The 16,200-nt window shown below is 35.6% G+C and overlaps 1 long non-coding RNA gene across 1 annotated transcript; it reads left to right on the top strand.

Annotated features, from left to right (window-relative positions):
- The first annotated feature begins 574 nt into the window (after positions 1-574).
- LOC120609708 (uncharacterized) lies at positions 575-15,830 on the top strand. Its single transcript, XR_005654818.1, has 3 exons — positions 575-838; positions 3,169-3,238; positions 15,732-15,830. It is a non-coding gene; the product is annotated as an uncharacterized LOC120609708 (long non-coding RNA).
- The last annotated feature ends 370 nt before the right edge of the window (positions 15,831-16,200 follow it).

The raw sequence follows: 16,200 nt of genomic DNA, 5'->3' as shown, positions 1-16,200 counted from the left end.
ACTATTAAAACTTTATAATCCTTTGGTTCCTGTGTTTGGTTTTCTTAGCACCAAAGTTTCTGAATTCACAAATTGCGTGCCCTCTCTCCTTAGCATTGCATTCATAGTCTTCACTGCAGGCGCATTGTGTATAATGAATAGATCGAGGTAGGAATGTTTGGCTTCCCAGGGTGTTGTTGTTCTCTCTCTGCACCTGCTCCTTTGCATCATTTCACTCTCAAACAGATAATTTCCCCCTATGGGGACAGTTTCCAGAATGAGCCAAACAAAGAGTCAGCCAAATGAACCCACTTGAGATGAATAGAAAATCAAAGGGATTGGGAAGGGAACCATGCCAGGAGCCCCGAGTCAGGCCAACTCGGATGGGATGCCTGTTAGCGGGCAAGAGGAGTGGCCTCACCGAGTTCCCAGCATACGCCCTGGCGCCAGTGCCTGCCTGAGCCTGGGAACTCAGGGTCCTTCTAACACAGTGTAATTGTGCGGCCCCTGGGCTGTGCACGGCTGACGTCTCCCATGAATGTGGCTGGACTAGACTGAGTCACGCATAGGTTTCATTTCTCTACTACGACTTCACGGAGCTGCGGGTCTGAGCCAGACATTAACGCAGTAGCAGAGATTCTACACATGGTTTTGGTTTCTACTTGCTACAGGCAGCCTTGTAAATTAGATTGTAAGGGCTGCCTGCAAATTCTTTGCTTGGCTTTGGCTCCAAAAGAATTTCAATACTCAGGAATCAAAACTGAAGTCAGAACACACACAGGCATCATGAGGATTTTGTAGACATCTCACTTAGTAGGAAGAAAGTGACTCAACATCTAAGGACTATAAACACACTATGGTAAGGGCTGCCTGTAGCCAAATAAGGAGAGACATTTTCATTTCAGCAGTGGATTTCTGTAGCTAAATAACCACTATAGGATTAACTCATTATTGATTTTTTGACACCAGAAAATTAGCTCTTCAGTAATGTATAAGTTTTCTAAACAGTATGATAAATTCCATGAAAGATCACAGTGAGATCTCGACTAGAATTGCATAAACTCTGTAGATTCATTTGGGGATAAATTACATCTTTAAGGTATTGAGTCTCATAAAACATGAACATGTGTATCTCTCTCCATTTACATAGGTTTTCTTCTCAGTCATTCGGTAATGTTTTATGCTTTTCTACATAAATATCTGGCAAACTTTTCACTATATTTCTTGGTACTTTGTCCTGTCTTCCTTTCATCTTTCTTCCCTCCCTTCTTTTTTATTACCTTTTCTATATTAAATGTACATTTTACTCTGTTTTTCAAGATGTTATTGATTTCAAGCATTAATTTTGGGTCCAGCAACCTTGTAGAAATCTCTTTTTACTTCTAATTGTTTACAAAATCTCTCGGCTTTTCTGTGTAGATAATCATACTATCTTCAAAATCTGTCTTTTCTCCCGAATTTTTAGAACTTTTCTTTCATTCTTTATCTTGTCTTGATTCACTAGCTAAAATCTTCAGTCCAAAGTTCAGTAGAATCATGGATATTGTCTTCTTATTAGTCACTCCAAAGGAAATGACTCACTATCTCACTATTCAGTGTGTTATTTAAGGTGGATTTTCTGATACATCTTTTATCAGGTTAAGATTTCCTCTCTGTTTATATTATTATTATAGATAATATATTATAAAATAAATAATAATATAAATAAAGCAATATAAAATGTATATATTATTTTTTATATCTGACCTTTACATTACTCTGTGGTTAGCTTTCTGAAAATGTTTCCACTAGCTTTGGCACTTTAATGTTTTTTGCTTTCTGAAAAGTAATATTTGAATGAGTTTATGACAACAGATTATCTCTTCTTTAAAGCTGATACATTTTTGTGTTTTATATTTGTAAATCTATATGTGTGGGTACAACACATGTACACCCTGCAAGTTTTAACTGATTATATTGCTTGCCAGAGAGAACATTTCAAACGTCAGAATTTTCAGTCAGGCTGTAATGCTCTATTAATTTCAAATTCATGATAATTTGATCAGTTTGATCTGAGATCTTTGAATATTCAGAAGACCATTTTTCCTAAGATGGTATTGAGGCAATTGAGAACAAGCTAGAGTAAGTGAAGTAGCCAATTACTTCTTTTCCTTTGGCTCTATTTATAAATGGCTCTCATCTGCCACATCGCTTGGGTTGTAGATTAATTCTAGTTATTCCTAAATGTGGACATCTTTTTTGAATTTTGCTTGTCAGGAGCAGAATCAGAGTTAGTCTTTCTGTGGCTATTCACTTAGAAACCCTATCTCTCTCACCAAGCTTTCTTAATTAGCCAGATGACTGATGAAGCTCCTTAGAAAAACAAAACAAAATAGAAAACAAAAAGTTGAGAGGGTATTGTTTTTCATCCCCCTCTCAAAAAAAAAAAAAAAAAAAAAAAAAAAAAAAAAAAAAAAAAAAAAAAAAAAAAAAAAAGAAAGAAAGAAAAGAAAAGAAGAAGAGAGAAACAAATTTAAGTCAAATTAGTATTCTAAATCATAGGTATTTTCTGCTTAGAGTTCAGGTCCAGATATTTTACTATGAAGGACAAAACCTTCTCAGCCTCTTACTTCCTGGCTGGTTTACCGGTCCAGTGGTATCATGTAGCTGATAATCTATCACTGTCACTTTTACTGAGAACAGATTCTATTCATGTATATAAATTAGTCACTATGGGCATTAAATCCTAAAAATTGCCTGCATAGTAGAAAATATCTATCTAAAATGTAGTCAAATTTCCATTGACCTACTTCCTAAGTTTCATGTAAAATTGATGAATGTGATATAGTATAAAATGAAAGCTCCTGGCCACTTCAGTTAAACATTGGTCTTTATTGAAGTTCTTGGAAAAAGGCAAATAACCACTTATTTACCACTTTTTCTTTTTGTAGAAGTTTCAAAATGATCATTAAGAGAAATGGAATAGCCTGGACCCTGTTATGATTTATGAAATCTCTATCACCCCTACCTCTACCATCAACTTAGAAACTATGTCCCATGTAATTACCAGACTGATGACTAGCTCACCAGAGATATCAGTTTGTCTCCCAAATTGTATTAGTTTGTAAGTGAACAGTTTTTTGAGTATATTGTAAGAACTGAGTGTACATCCTGGCCCCACAGCAGAGTGCTGTCTTGTTTTCTGTGCAGATCTCATCTCGTATCTTAATGTGCGCATTCTACGCTACTTAGACAGTAACTGCTGGTGACATCAAGCAAGGTAGGGTATTGCCAAACCTATAAATATGCCTCACCATTGTCTATTTTTCCTTGGTGTTTACATCTCTATTCCCAAAGAGTTTATTCTGTCAATCCATTTGCTTCAGTTTGCAACAATGTAACATTTCTGTTAATGGAACATAACAGCAGTATGGTTACCTTCTCATTTCTCATTGGAAGAAAGCAGAGTCACTACCAAAGTGACCATAAACACTATTTTTTTTTCTTTAGTTTTTCAGCCTATTGGAATGTCTATCTGCAAATACTATCACAATGGTCGAAATTATTTATTTGGTTCCATAATCTGTACCTAGCTCTTAACTCCAAGGGGGCAAACACTTTTTCACATTCATTTTTCTATCTCCAATTCCAATTATATAGATAGCATTCCGTGAGTCTGTTCATAGCTCGATTGAAGTGCTCATTGCAGTATAAAACAATAACCTCTTTATTTTTTTATTTGCACCGTTAGTTATAGTTTAAGCCAGTGCCCTAGTGCAAGCAGCAGTGATCTCTTTCTTACTCAAAGTGTCCTAATTTAGATGCCAAATTTATGGTTACACCTTTTAAATATTTTTACTGCTTGATAAAGCTCCTTCATGGCAAAGTCAATGTCTTATCCATTTTTGTGTCATTAGGACTTAGCTCCCATCAAACGTAGTGGGCACTCAATGGAACTGATTACATAAAACAAAAACAAAAAGAAACAGGAAATATAAGTAATTTTCTACACATGTAAAATTTATGACAAAAAGTTTATGATAAAGAGGCATCTTTATCATTCATAGAGCTGACAAGAAACAGAATGTACATTCAAACTGGGTAATCTGAGGAGATTTTAACATGTGGACTGTGTACAAAGCTGTGGGGAAAAAACATAAGGGAAAGAGTAAAGGTTAGAGAAGTAACATGGTGATTAACAAGGGAAGAGAGAGACATGACCACCTCTAAGCTGATGGTGGGAGGGATGGAAGCAGTTAAATACTAGGAAGAGGGAGCTGCATGGAGAAGGCTTCATTATGTGAGCTATGATCTTCAGGTAGGGATGCAGCCAGCCTGTGTTGATGCTGCTGAGAGAAGCGAGGAGATTACATGACCATTCTCACTCTTCTCCCTTTCTTCAATCTTTCTTCAAATGCTCTCTATTGGCTAAACCCAAGGAGAAGCCAGAGGCCAAGGAAGCCTGTTGATATTCATTCATGTCAGACTCTTGGAATACAGAACATGGTAGAGAAGAGTGAAAGTGAATCTTTTGGTATAAATAGATATATAGCACAGCAGTACTCGGAGGAGAAAATTAAATGCCATTAGAGATTTGGCACAGGAGTGAAAGATTTAAAATAACCTTTAAAGTTAAGAGATGTGACAGTGCCAAGGATTATGGTATATAGTGCCCGGAATTCCTGAAGGTAATGTCTATACCCAGCACTTGTAACTGTTAAGTCTGCACTAGGGTATAATGACTTAAAAACAGACACCACCAGCACCTAACAAATATCTGAAAAAAGAATGGGCTATTAATAATTAATGGTTGAATGAGAAAATGGAATAATCGAAGAGAAAGTAAGCCTTTTGTGTTATATCAGTTGTGCAGCTAAACTAAGAAGATTCCCACAGCATAGGTCACTGTGAGAATACAGTTAAATGCTTTTAAAAGATTGAGCTTTCTATAGAGTCAGAAAGTAGCAGTGTTTATTCAGTGCCTGTCCAGAGGAAAGAGAGACTGAGTTCTGCTAATCCAAATGTTTAACTGAACCATGTGAAAAAGAAGGCTTTCTTGGTCACATCATAGCATGATGTGAATTGTCCTTCAAGACAATCTGCATTTGATTTTTTATTTCTATAATCTGCAAACAAAATTCTGTTTACTAATTCATTTCGAAAGTAAAGTGAGACTTGGAAATGGTGTGTTAAGTGAGACAATGGAACATTCCTGTCACTAGAAAATTGCCCCCATTATGCTTAGTAAAGGGACTGTATAATGCAGTGTTTTAGCTTCATCTACCAATTCAATATGTGATAAATTTCATTTTCTGTTTTTTTAATTTCTCTTCTAGAGGATCGCTAAGATATGCCCAACTCCTAGCTGGTGTAGTCTTGGAACAATTTATGGAAATGATAGGAATCAGGGGTAAGGATAGGTTGATGTCACAGACTACTCCATTAAAAGCAATATTACATGAAACTAATTACTTGAGGAGCCCCAGAAGGACATACTGAGATTGGTGCTTTACTATTTAGTCTTATAGAGCTCCTAGTCTCCTCATAATGGGGCCAAGGGTTGATTGGAACAATAGAAAAAGGTAAACAATCAGGGACCAACAAATACAACGCATTTAGTAGATATTGGTTGGATGAGTCGATAGTATTTTATTTTTAACTAGTGTTCTCGTGTCATGTAATCATGGGTTACATGAATCATTTTCACATTTTTCCTTTGATCTTTCAGAAGCATTTTGGTTTAAGAGGATAGCAACACGGATTAAATCAAACTGCCTGTTTTCAAATTCCAGCTCCATCATTTACTAACTGTGAAACTTTGGACAAGTTGTTTATTCTACTTGTGTATCAATTTCCTCATCAGTAACATAAAAATTAATCCTTGTACTTTACGAAATTTTGTGAGAACTAAATGAGTTGATATGTGTAAAGCACAGAGAGAGAGCTACATAAGACTCAGCCTTTATTAATATTATTATTAGAACAACATGACTTTGGCACACTCACTGCATCTTTAATGTACACCTACTAAACAACAACAAAACTAAGACCTGGCTGCACATAAAGCCAACTCAGTAGTTGGAAACACAATTTTCAGTTGCTCTGGATTTAGATGAATATAGGGGATATATTGACTTTTTTATTTTCTGTTGTCATCGCTAGGATCACTAGGACTTGAATTCTGGGAAAATGAACAAACAATGAACAAATTTAAGTTTTCCGCTCTTGGTATGACCTTGGAAATGTGAAACAAGAAAAATAGACATCCTTACTGAGTCATTCATCATCAGAAAGGTGTACATTTAATTTCCATTTTGAAGTTTTCAGTTCAATACATAGTATCAGTGGCAAATATAAAAAGTAGTTAATGTAGACCTGTATGACTGTCCCAGAAACTGGTTAGCGTTTTTCTTGGCTGTGGCATATCACAGGAGAATGCTTGTAATGTCAGAGTCCCTAATTTTTATCACTGTGGGAAATCTATGATGCTGGGACTCTTCCCATGCAGGAGAGCTCATCTCTAAGATCCTATATCATATATATTATAAAAGGAGGCACACTCAAACTCTCAATTAAAATGAACTTAGAAATCAGAGAAAAATGCTCCAAGAGATGAGAAAAAAAATAGAGTAATAACAATGAGTGAAGATAATTATAAAGTTATTTATCAATACAATGGCAATATTGTATTAATCACTGTATATGCACGATCTTGTTTAATCATTTCAAGATGCCTGAGGACCAGGCATCTCCATTTCATAGATGCAAAATTGAGGGCATGAGAGCATTTATTAAATACAACTGCCTAAATAACTTGTTTAAATAACAGTTCGGTATGTTTTTTCATTGAGAGAGGACAGCTACCCTGGTTTAAGTTGATTGTGACTCATCGTTAGAGCTAGGATTGTCTGATTCCAAATTCCAGGCCCCTTGTAGTGTATAATATCATTCAGTGAAGAAGCGTTTTTGAGCACAGATATTGAAGTGATTTAAGAACCAGAGATACTGAAATGGACATGATCTAGTCAGGATACGGTCACTAGCTTTCTGAAAACAGGATAAAGGTCTTACTTTCTCATTTGGTTCCAACACAATAATTGCAAGGGTGGCTAGTCAGAGATGGACTTTTCTACATACAGTGGCATCATCTGCGTGCAGCTAATTTCCAACAAGGAGTAACAATACATGAGTTGATAGATATCATTCAATGCTAGCTGAGGAGCCTCTGGTTTCTTCGGAGCTTTAAGAAGAAATAAAAATAATATTGTGACTCTACATTAATTCAATGATTTTCTCTGTGGTCATCTCTGACTCTTGAGCATATAGAGATAGTAATTCAGGGGCTCCTAAATACATCTCTTTTCAAAATGGAAATATTTTTCTCTGATTGAAAAAGTAATATGGCTTTTTTTGCTACATCAATTAATAAACAACTTTTGGCTAAGTGTGTATTCCTGATGGTTTTTGGTTGAAGGCATCCATAAAGTAAAATAGCTGTTTTTCTGTGACAGTTTTTGATTTTGGCTTTTTAAAACTTTAGCCTGATGGAACTACAACTTATATCGATGACTTCCTTAGGGTAAGAAAGGCATCAAGGCTTATAACCTTTACTTTCTTACCTATGAGATTCACAAATATTAGCACTCCTGTAAGCAAGTATTTCACAACCTGTGTTTTTGAAAAGGTTAATAGTTATTTAACAGTAAAATATGTTTGAGAAATTCTACCTAATATATCCCATTTCTAGAGATTCACAATACATGTTAGTTTACAAAAGGTCTTGAGAATTCCAGCAAACATCGATGGGAAAGTAAAGGACTATAAACTTATATGCTTTAGCTGCAAGCATATGGTGATTCAAATATTTCTTTAGGGAACATAATTCATATAAATAGAGTCAGAAAATTACAGATCAAAAATAGTGTTGCTGTAAATCTATATCACTATATACAGTCACGTACTGCGTAACTACATTTTGGTCAATGACAGACCAGATATATGTGGTGGTCCCATAAGATTATAAGGGAGCTGATAAATTCCTATCACCTAGTGATGTTGCAATGTTGTGATGTTTTGCATTACTCACATGTTTGTGGCGATGCAGGTGTAAACAAACCTACTATACAGTCTTATAAAAGTATAGCATATAATTATGTACAGTATGTGATACTTAATAATAAATGACTATATTACTGGTTTATGTATTTATTATAATATATTTTTATTGTTATTTTAGAGTTACTCTTTCACTTATATAAAAAAAAGTTTGATGTAAAAGAGTATGCAGTGTTACGGCAGTAGAGCCTCATATACCTGGTGTTTACTACCTCTCTAGATTGTTTCGTATTCTCTTATACTTGATTTAATCTCCTGTTGTCTTGTAAATTTATTGTAGCCTAAGTGTACAATTTTTATTAATTCTACAGTAGAATACAGTAATGCTGTAGGCCTTCACATTCACTCACCACTCACTCACTGACTCACCCACAGCAACGTCCAGTCCTGCTAGCTCCATTCATGGTAAGTGCCTCATACAGATGTATCATTTTTTTTTTTTACTATATTTTAGCTATACCTTTTATGCTTAGATATGTTTATACACAAATACTATTGTGTTAAAATTGCCTACAGTATTCAGTACACTGTCATGCCGTGCAGGTTTGTAGCCTAACAGAAATAGGTTATAACATATAGCCCATGTGTGTAGCAGGTTACACCATCACTAGGTTTGTGTAAGTGCACTCTGTAATGTTCCCACAACGATGAAATTGCCTGATGATGCTTTTCTCAAACTATATCTTCGTCATTAAACAGAACGTCTGTATTGTAATATTAACCAAAACACCTGCTGGAAAGTTCATTAAGAATGATGGTGCTAAACCAATAGTAATTCGTAATTTAAAAGAACAGTAGTAATTAAAACCATGAAAGCCTCAAAAAAACACTCAGACTATTGAAAAGGTGTCTTCCTAAAAATTTTGGGAATTCTCACAGTTCGTGAGCCTTCTAGGAACTTAGCTATGTTGTTGAATGTTGCCAAGATTTAACAGTAGATTAATGAAATAGGTTCTTCAGTACATTCTTGCAACATGAAACTTTTTGCAACTATTCATAACTCAGCAGTTCACAAATATATAGCTTTTAGTTCCACTTATAAATGAAAACTCATGACTTGCAGTAAATGAGCTCAGAGATTACCTGACCCTCTTCACCAAAATGTGTCTTTAGCTCCATTGATTTGAAAATAAAATGAGTAAAAATGAATCATAAAGACTTCCTAGGGACTTCTTATTGCTGCAGTGCGCCCTAGGCTACAACCAGCTGAAGATAAACTCCATGCGTTTAATGCTTCACCAACCCCAGCCAAAGATCGCAGAGTAATTTGTCATTTTGGGGTTAGGCGGTTTCACACAAATATGACATTTACTTTGCCTCAGAGTTTGCTTATGATACCAGATAAGTGTAAAATTGAGAGATTACAGAATTGTCAAAGGGCAGCTTAAAAAAAATGGAATGATTGTTTTCTATAAAGTGGCTTTTGATGCAACATCTTCACAAAGGCCAATGCAGGTCACACTCCTTCCAAACTCTCATCTCATGGAATTGGGAAGCCGTGGGCCCAGTATCATTCAGAAGTTTCACCAGGCCTTCTATAGTGATGTCTCACTTGAGCCAGACATTCAAGTGCAGGCTACATTGTAACGTTTTCATAGCAGGATCTTGAATAATTTGAGAGATGTTGCTATTTGCTGCAGTTCTCAACAGTGCAGCTCTTCTACTCAGTTGCATCCAGTTTCACTATCAGTAACTCTGGCTCAGCTTTTCCACTCATAAATTTTATAATTCATTTGGCAGATGCAATGTAGAAAGATATTTAAGAAATCTCAGGATTTTGGAAGAATTAGGAAAAGACCCACTGATTATTTATTTGCTTCTGGATGTGGACATTTAATTTGGATACTGAGAAAGATTTACTAGTTACAAAAAGTGTGTACACTACAAAGATTTTTATTATTTACTTTTTATTCTTCATTCTTTTGAAAAAAAAAAAAGACTTCATCCCTGTGATCTATTCTTGGATATCAATAGATTGTTCAGATATGGCTGGTCATTAGACCCTAGCTTTAGACTTATCAAACATGGAAACAGACATAGAGTATTTCCTTGCAGAAATATCTTTCCCAGATATTATAGTTAGCAGAACCAACTCTGGTGGCAGAGACTTACTTCTGTTTTCTTACGTGATATACTTATAAGTATGTACATATATGTAGCCGAAGTGTCTAGGTTTGTTTCTTAATTCTGCTACTAATAAGTGGAGTAACCTCGGAGACAAGCAGGTAAACCTTTCCGTACTTCATTAAACACTTGCGGGTACTAATAATACTGCCTTTGGACTTCAGGAGACCAATGATACTAACCCTGTTGATTTAATCGCACATATCAACTAACCTCGTTGATTTAATCATATTGATCAGCTACCCTCGCATGATTAGTTGATATATATTTCATAATATATTTCATTAATCGCACATATCAACTAACCTCGTTGATTTAATCATATTGATCAGCTACCCTCGCATGATTAGTTGATATATATTTCATATATACATGTGAAATAGATTAAAGCAGTGCTAGGCATATAGTATGCACTTAATAAATGTTAACTCATAATTATCTTCACTTTTAAATAAGCTTATATCTATACTTAATTGTTTCCTATATGCTCACAAATTTTTGCTTCTCTTTTAACTTTAATATATTTTTTCTTAAGTAGGTAAGACATTAAAAAGTTAAAATACTAAATAACACATAGTGAAAAGTAAGTTTTGTATCCCTATAGTGCACCAATTGCTATTTCATCCAGTGATGTTTTATGCTAAAATCAACATATTTAAACTTCCATTTGGAGCTTTAACAGAACATGGTGAATACAAAAAAAAAAAACTGCAAAGAAAAATATAATTTTATCTCATTTTTTATTGTTTATAATAATAATATGATAATATTGATAGAGTGTTATGTTGCATAAGCATTCTTCTAATACTGTACTTATTGATGCATTATATCATTCAATAATCATAATAATTCCGTGAAGTAGGTATCATTATCAACCCAATTTTACAGATAAGTCAGGTTCTAAACATTACCCAACTGTGATTATACATTATGCATTTAAATTTTAAGTTGTTTAAGTTTCCAAAGAATATAGAAATCCAAATATATTGTATTTCTTTCTTTAAAAAGAATCTTATAATCACCTTTGTTTTCTTTTCCCTTTTAAATACCACCTACTTCTTATGTTGGAAATAACTCCAATCTAGACTCCTTGTTCAGCCTCCAATTCGTTCTACACTGTCAATGGTTTACACTCTACAAAATTCCAATTTACCAAGTCTCTTGCTTACTCAGAAGGCCTCTCTCACTCTCCTCTGCTTAGATGATCAATTACAAACCACTTACCCTGACTCCCAAGATCTTTCTTATCTGCCTATGTCTAAACTAACAATCTTATTTTCCATACATGCCTACTTAGGCTTAATTAAGAAAGGTTACTCAACATTTTTTTTTATCACATAGCTAAAACAATATTTAAACAATTCTCTTTAGGATGTGGGATGAGGAAATTTAATATTTCAGCTCAGATAATTTGGATAGTGCAAAACAAACTTTTCTGGCATCAACATTTACTGTTTTATTTGGAGATTCTGAAGAATTACTGCTTGAGGATTTGGAATGTGAGCAAGCACACATTCTGATTAGATTTTTCCTGGGAGCCAGAGCTGTACTATGGCTGTATTCCTCATCAAACTGATCAATTCTTGGTGTTCAAGTTTAAAATGTATCTAACTGCCTGACACAGCCTTGGATAGCAGAGCCTGATTTTAAGATAAGACTTAATCTGTAATTTGAAGACAAGACACCAGAAAACCCATTTTGGAACCCACAAAAACATCTACTACTAGGGGACTTTACAGAGAGGCCTATTTAAGAGGAATCACATTGCTAATAATTTCTTCCATTGGGATTTTGGCAAGGAATATTTCACATTTTTGGAAGAACAGATTGCTTGGCCAGGTAAATAATTTCTTTCCCACCAAGTCAACAGTGCCCTGTTGGAAAACAGATAGAAGTCCTATCCATTCCTTTTAAATGAAAATGTTTTGAGATCCCCAAAGGCTGGGACTGTGTTTCGTTTATCACTTTATCCCCATTGCCAAGTGCATTTCCTGGCAATAAAGAAACTTTTTTTGAGTAAATGGATGTGTTGATAAATGTTTGCTTGTGAATGGGGCTCTGGCTATCAACTTCATAGATGTAGGTCTAGGAGGATTGATGCAAATTTTCTGACATTAGACAAGTCTATGATGTAAATAGATAATTTTTGGCCCCTTAACAAAGCCCAGGGAGCTACAAGACTAGATATAATTGCTTCTAAGGCATGCTGGTGATATGTTTTGTACACAAATTTCTTTCTTTTCTTTTTTTTTTTTTTTTGAGCCACAAATGTTCATTGGTTTAGCAGAGTACAGTGCTCAGAAGTGGACTTCTGAGCAGAGGGAGCCAATATACATGTGTTTGCTTTGATCTGTGGTATCTGTGAATCATTTTGTTTTGACCTCCCCATGATTGATCTCAACAGAAAAACTGAGATTGTTAGCAAAGCTTCTTAGAGCTTAAACAGAATACTTTATTTGTTTTCTGGAAGGGAGGCTTGAGAATTCAGACATGAACAAGAAAGAAGGGCAGATGGTTAGTGTTGAAGGGAATTCAAAGTAATAAGAGAAGAAATTAGTAGATCAAGATAAAATAATAAAACAGGAGAATTTATATTCAGTCAGTGTTTCCTATTTCTTCTCTCTATTTCCTATCAGACTCAATGGTGCCCTTTTAACTCTTTTGGTACTTCAGGAAGTCATGTACTTTTTTCTATTTTCCTACTAAATCTTGTCCTCAGGAAATAGTAAAATAACTCCAGGCTAGAGTAGCAATAATGTACTTCCTCTTCAAAGATATTTTCATATTAATTTGGAAGAAACTTAACGATGAACAAAGGAATAAAATGCTCCATATGATGTTTCAGACAACAGTGAAGCAGGCGTGGGAGGTATTTTAGCATACACTAACAGAGACCTGGCCCAAGCACTCCTGAAATGATACACTGCAGACGACCCCTGAGTGGTAATGTTGCCTCCACTGCATAAGCCAATGGCTGCCTCCCAGAATAGAATTTCACTTGACTCCTAAGACAGGAAGCAGTTCCGGTTTGTTCATGGGGCTTTCTCTGACCTGCATTGTGAAGATTATCCAAAATGGTTGCCTCCTCTGAATTCAAGTACTTTCATAAAGTAGCAATAATTTAATTAGTTTAATAATATAAAGTTGAAAATTTGTTTCTTGATCAGCTCAATTGACTCTCTCGCACTTCCCCATCTTCTCTATGTCCAATGGCACTTTGTAGATGTCATATTTTATGAAGTACTTCATGCTGAAATTGTCCTTGTTTTCCTTGTTACCTAATCCATTAAGCTTTTGTGTTTTTTGAGGACAGGGGTCATATTATTGTCATCCCATGTATTTCTAGTGATGATACAGACTGGCACAAAGGAGTTGCTCAATAAATGTTTGAATAAGTGAATGAATGAACCTTTCTCATGTGTGAGATACTAACACGAGGAAAAAAGGTGATAAAAATAGCTATAATTCCTTTAGTGCATATCTAACTGCATCTTTGAACAAGCATGACACATCAAGGGATGTACTTACAAAGCAATTTATTTTTACCTCCTAGACACTTTTAGACTTCTCTCTGTTGGGCTATTTCTTCCTCTGGTCCATTAAATTTTAGTCACTTGAAAATCAGACAACATTCTCCAGTCAGTAAATAAGATGTTCATGTTTGTGTTATAGTGAAACTTTGAACTTTTTTTTTCTTTTGATATGGAGGCTTCTTAGCAGGCCTGATATAAGGAAGTGGGAATGGGAATGAGAGAAGAATGGGAGTCTCTTTGGAGGCCTATGTGTGCCACTGAGATTTCACTAAAGAAAATGACTTTGGCATTTTGAAAAACAGATGTTAACGTCTCAAAAATTAATTCCAATCCTGTTCATTTGTAAAATAATTGATCATTTCTTTTGAGACTAAGAAAAGTGTTAATTAATTCGCCATTAATTTAAATACTGAATGATGATTATTAGGGGGTAAGCTATCAGCTTGCCATCTTATGCCTTTTATTATTGTTGTTATTCTGCATTTATTATTATGTGAAGTGGTTTTCCTCACAGCCTCCAGCATGGCAGAAATCAGTAGTGTCAGTTGGGGTTTAAGCCAAGCTGGAAAAAGCTAAGTCTTTGTGGAGTTAGCTCTGAGGAGCCAGGAGTCCCCTGTTTTTTTTTTGTTGTTGTTGTTGTTTTTAACTTTGCAATGACCCTTCTTGAGGAAAAACTATAAGACACATAGTCAAAAGGGGAAAACTGCCCTATCACTTGCTAAGGTCAGCACAACCCTGAGGACCTCAGGGCCTGTCAGGCACCTTTCCTGGGCCCTGCTACACTTCACAGAGAAAGCAGGAATCCTGGATGGCCTATCCCAGGCCAGTGTCTTTGTGCCTGGTGATGTTTTGTGTTCACATCTGCCTGGTGGGGACTTTTGCCAAGGGAAACGAGGGAGCTTTTCACTTTGACTCCCTCTCCATGTAAAAGACAGGACTGGGCAGGAAGCCCACTTGCTTTACTATACAGAAAATATACCTGTCACAGGTGCTGACATTCTGTCCCACTTTCATTATCCCTTCTGGGTTAGTGGGGCAGCGACAATCTCATTCATGCCAGAAGAGTTCAATCACAAGTGAGCACAACCATTTCTTCTAAGTATCTGGATGTGGCACGTTTGAGGAACTTTTAAATTGGGTAGGTTGAGTGATATTTACTCTCCACAGCAATACAGAACACAATTTGTGTGGGAGTCTCAAGTGCTTTGGTTGTGCCTTCACCACAGGGAATGTGCAAAAAGACAGATGCCAAGTCTTCCAGATGTATCTCTTTGGTCTTCGTTTTTTTCTTGTGGGAGCTCGTATGTCTCAAAAAGTTTCCTCTGGCATCCCCCTTTATTCATATTTCATGTAAGATTGATTTTGAGATCTACCATTAACTAGTGGTAGAAACTTGGTCTATTGCTTAATTGTAAGCCTCAGTTTCTCATTCTGTAAAATTAATGATAATAATAGTACCAAAATCATAAATTATTGCAAAAACTAAATGAGCTAAAGTATTCAATGTACTAAACCAGTGCCTGGCAGTGTAAATAGTGACAATTGTCATTAGGACTGCATTTATGCCTGACAAGTTGAACTGCTGTTCCAAAGATATCTTCCATTCATAATTTAAAAGAGTGTTAAAAACACAGTCTGTGTTTTCTAAAACAAATATATATGAATAAGCTGCATTATATATGCATGCATGTGCATAGAAACAAAAACAAAAACAGAAACTATAGGCCAATCTGTTAATAGTGGCTATCTCTTTTGTAGGATTACAAGTGTTTTTATTTTATTCAAGGGTCCTTCTAAATCTGATCAGTGTTTTCTGTTGATGTGAGCATCATGAAGGATTCCATGGAGAGGGGCTAACTGGGCCAACAAGGTCATACAAAATACAGAGGTGGGGTTGGGCGGAAGCAGTGCAACCTAGTCTGATTTAATGTGGGAAAATCTGCATACTGTTGGTGCTACTTTGTTCACTGTGAAATGATTGTGGCTTTATTTCCTAAACAGGAAACAGATGGTCAGTGGCTACCAACTTCGGATCTGATCTGTCTTCAGAGTCAGAAGGAAGTCTCTTCTTCTATACACATCTCCCCCTCCAGATCTCTGAATCCTGCATTTAGAGATCCTGTTTGCAGCTTGAAAAATTTGACAGGTATATCAGCCGACAAGACAGGAGATATATCTTTCTTATGTACACTGTTATCTTTAGCTCTTAGCACAATAACTTGTATATAGCAAGATTTGAATAAAATGTGTTAGATAAAATAAGATACAAACTACTCTTCCACTGATTTGTATAGATGAGTTCAACTTTCTTCCAGAAAGCAATTTTGATGGAGGAAAGTCGAAGGGAACCTGGAGAAGCCTTGAATATGTGCACACATTACTGTGGGTGGGAATGAGAAATGCAATGAAAAGAGGTGGCAGAAAATAGAACATGAAGCTTCCACACGACTCAAACAAGTCCTCTCTAACT

The sequence above is a fragment of the Pteropus medius genome, unplaced genomic scaffold (assembly GCF_902729225.1).
Source record: "Pteropus medius unplaced genomic scaffold, Ma_sr-lr_union100, whole genome shotgun sequence".
Taxonomy (NCBI): Eukaryota; Metazoa; Chordata; class Mammalia; order Chiroptera; family Pteropodidae; genus Pteropus; species Pteropus medius.
This window is presented reverse-complemented; position numbering and strand designations above follow the sequence as displayed.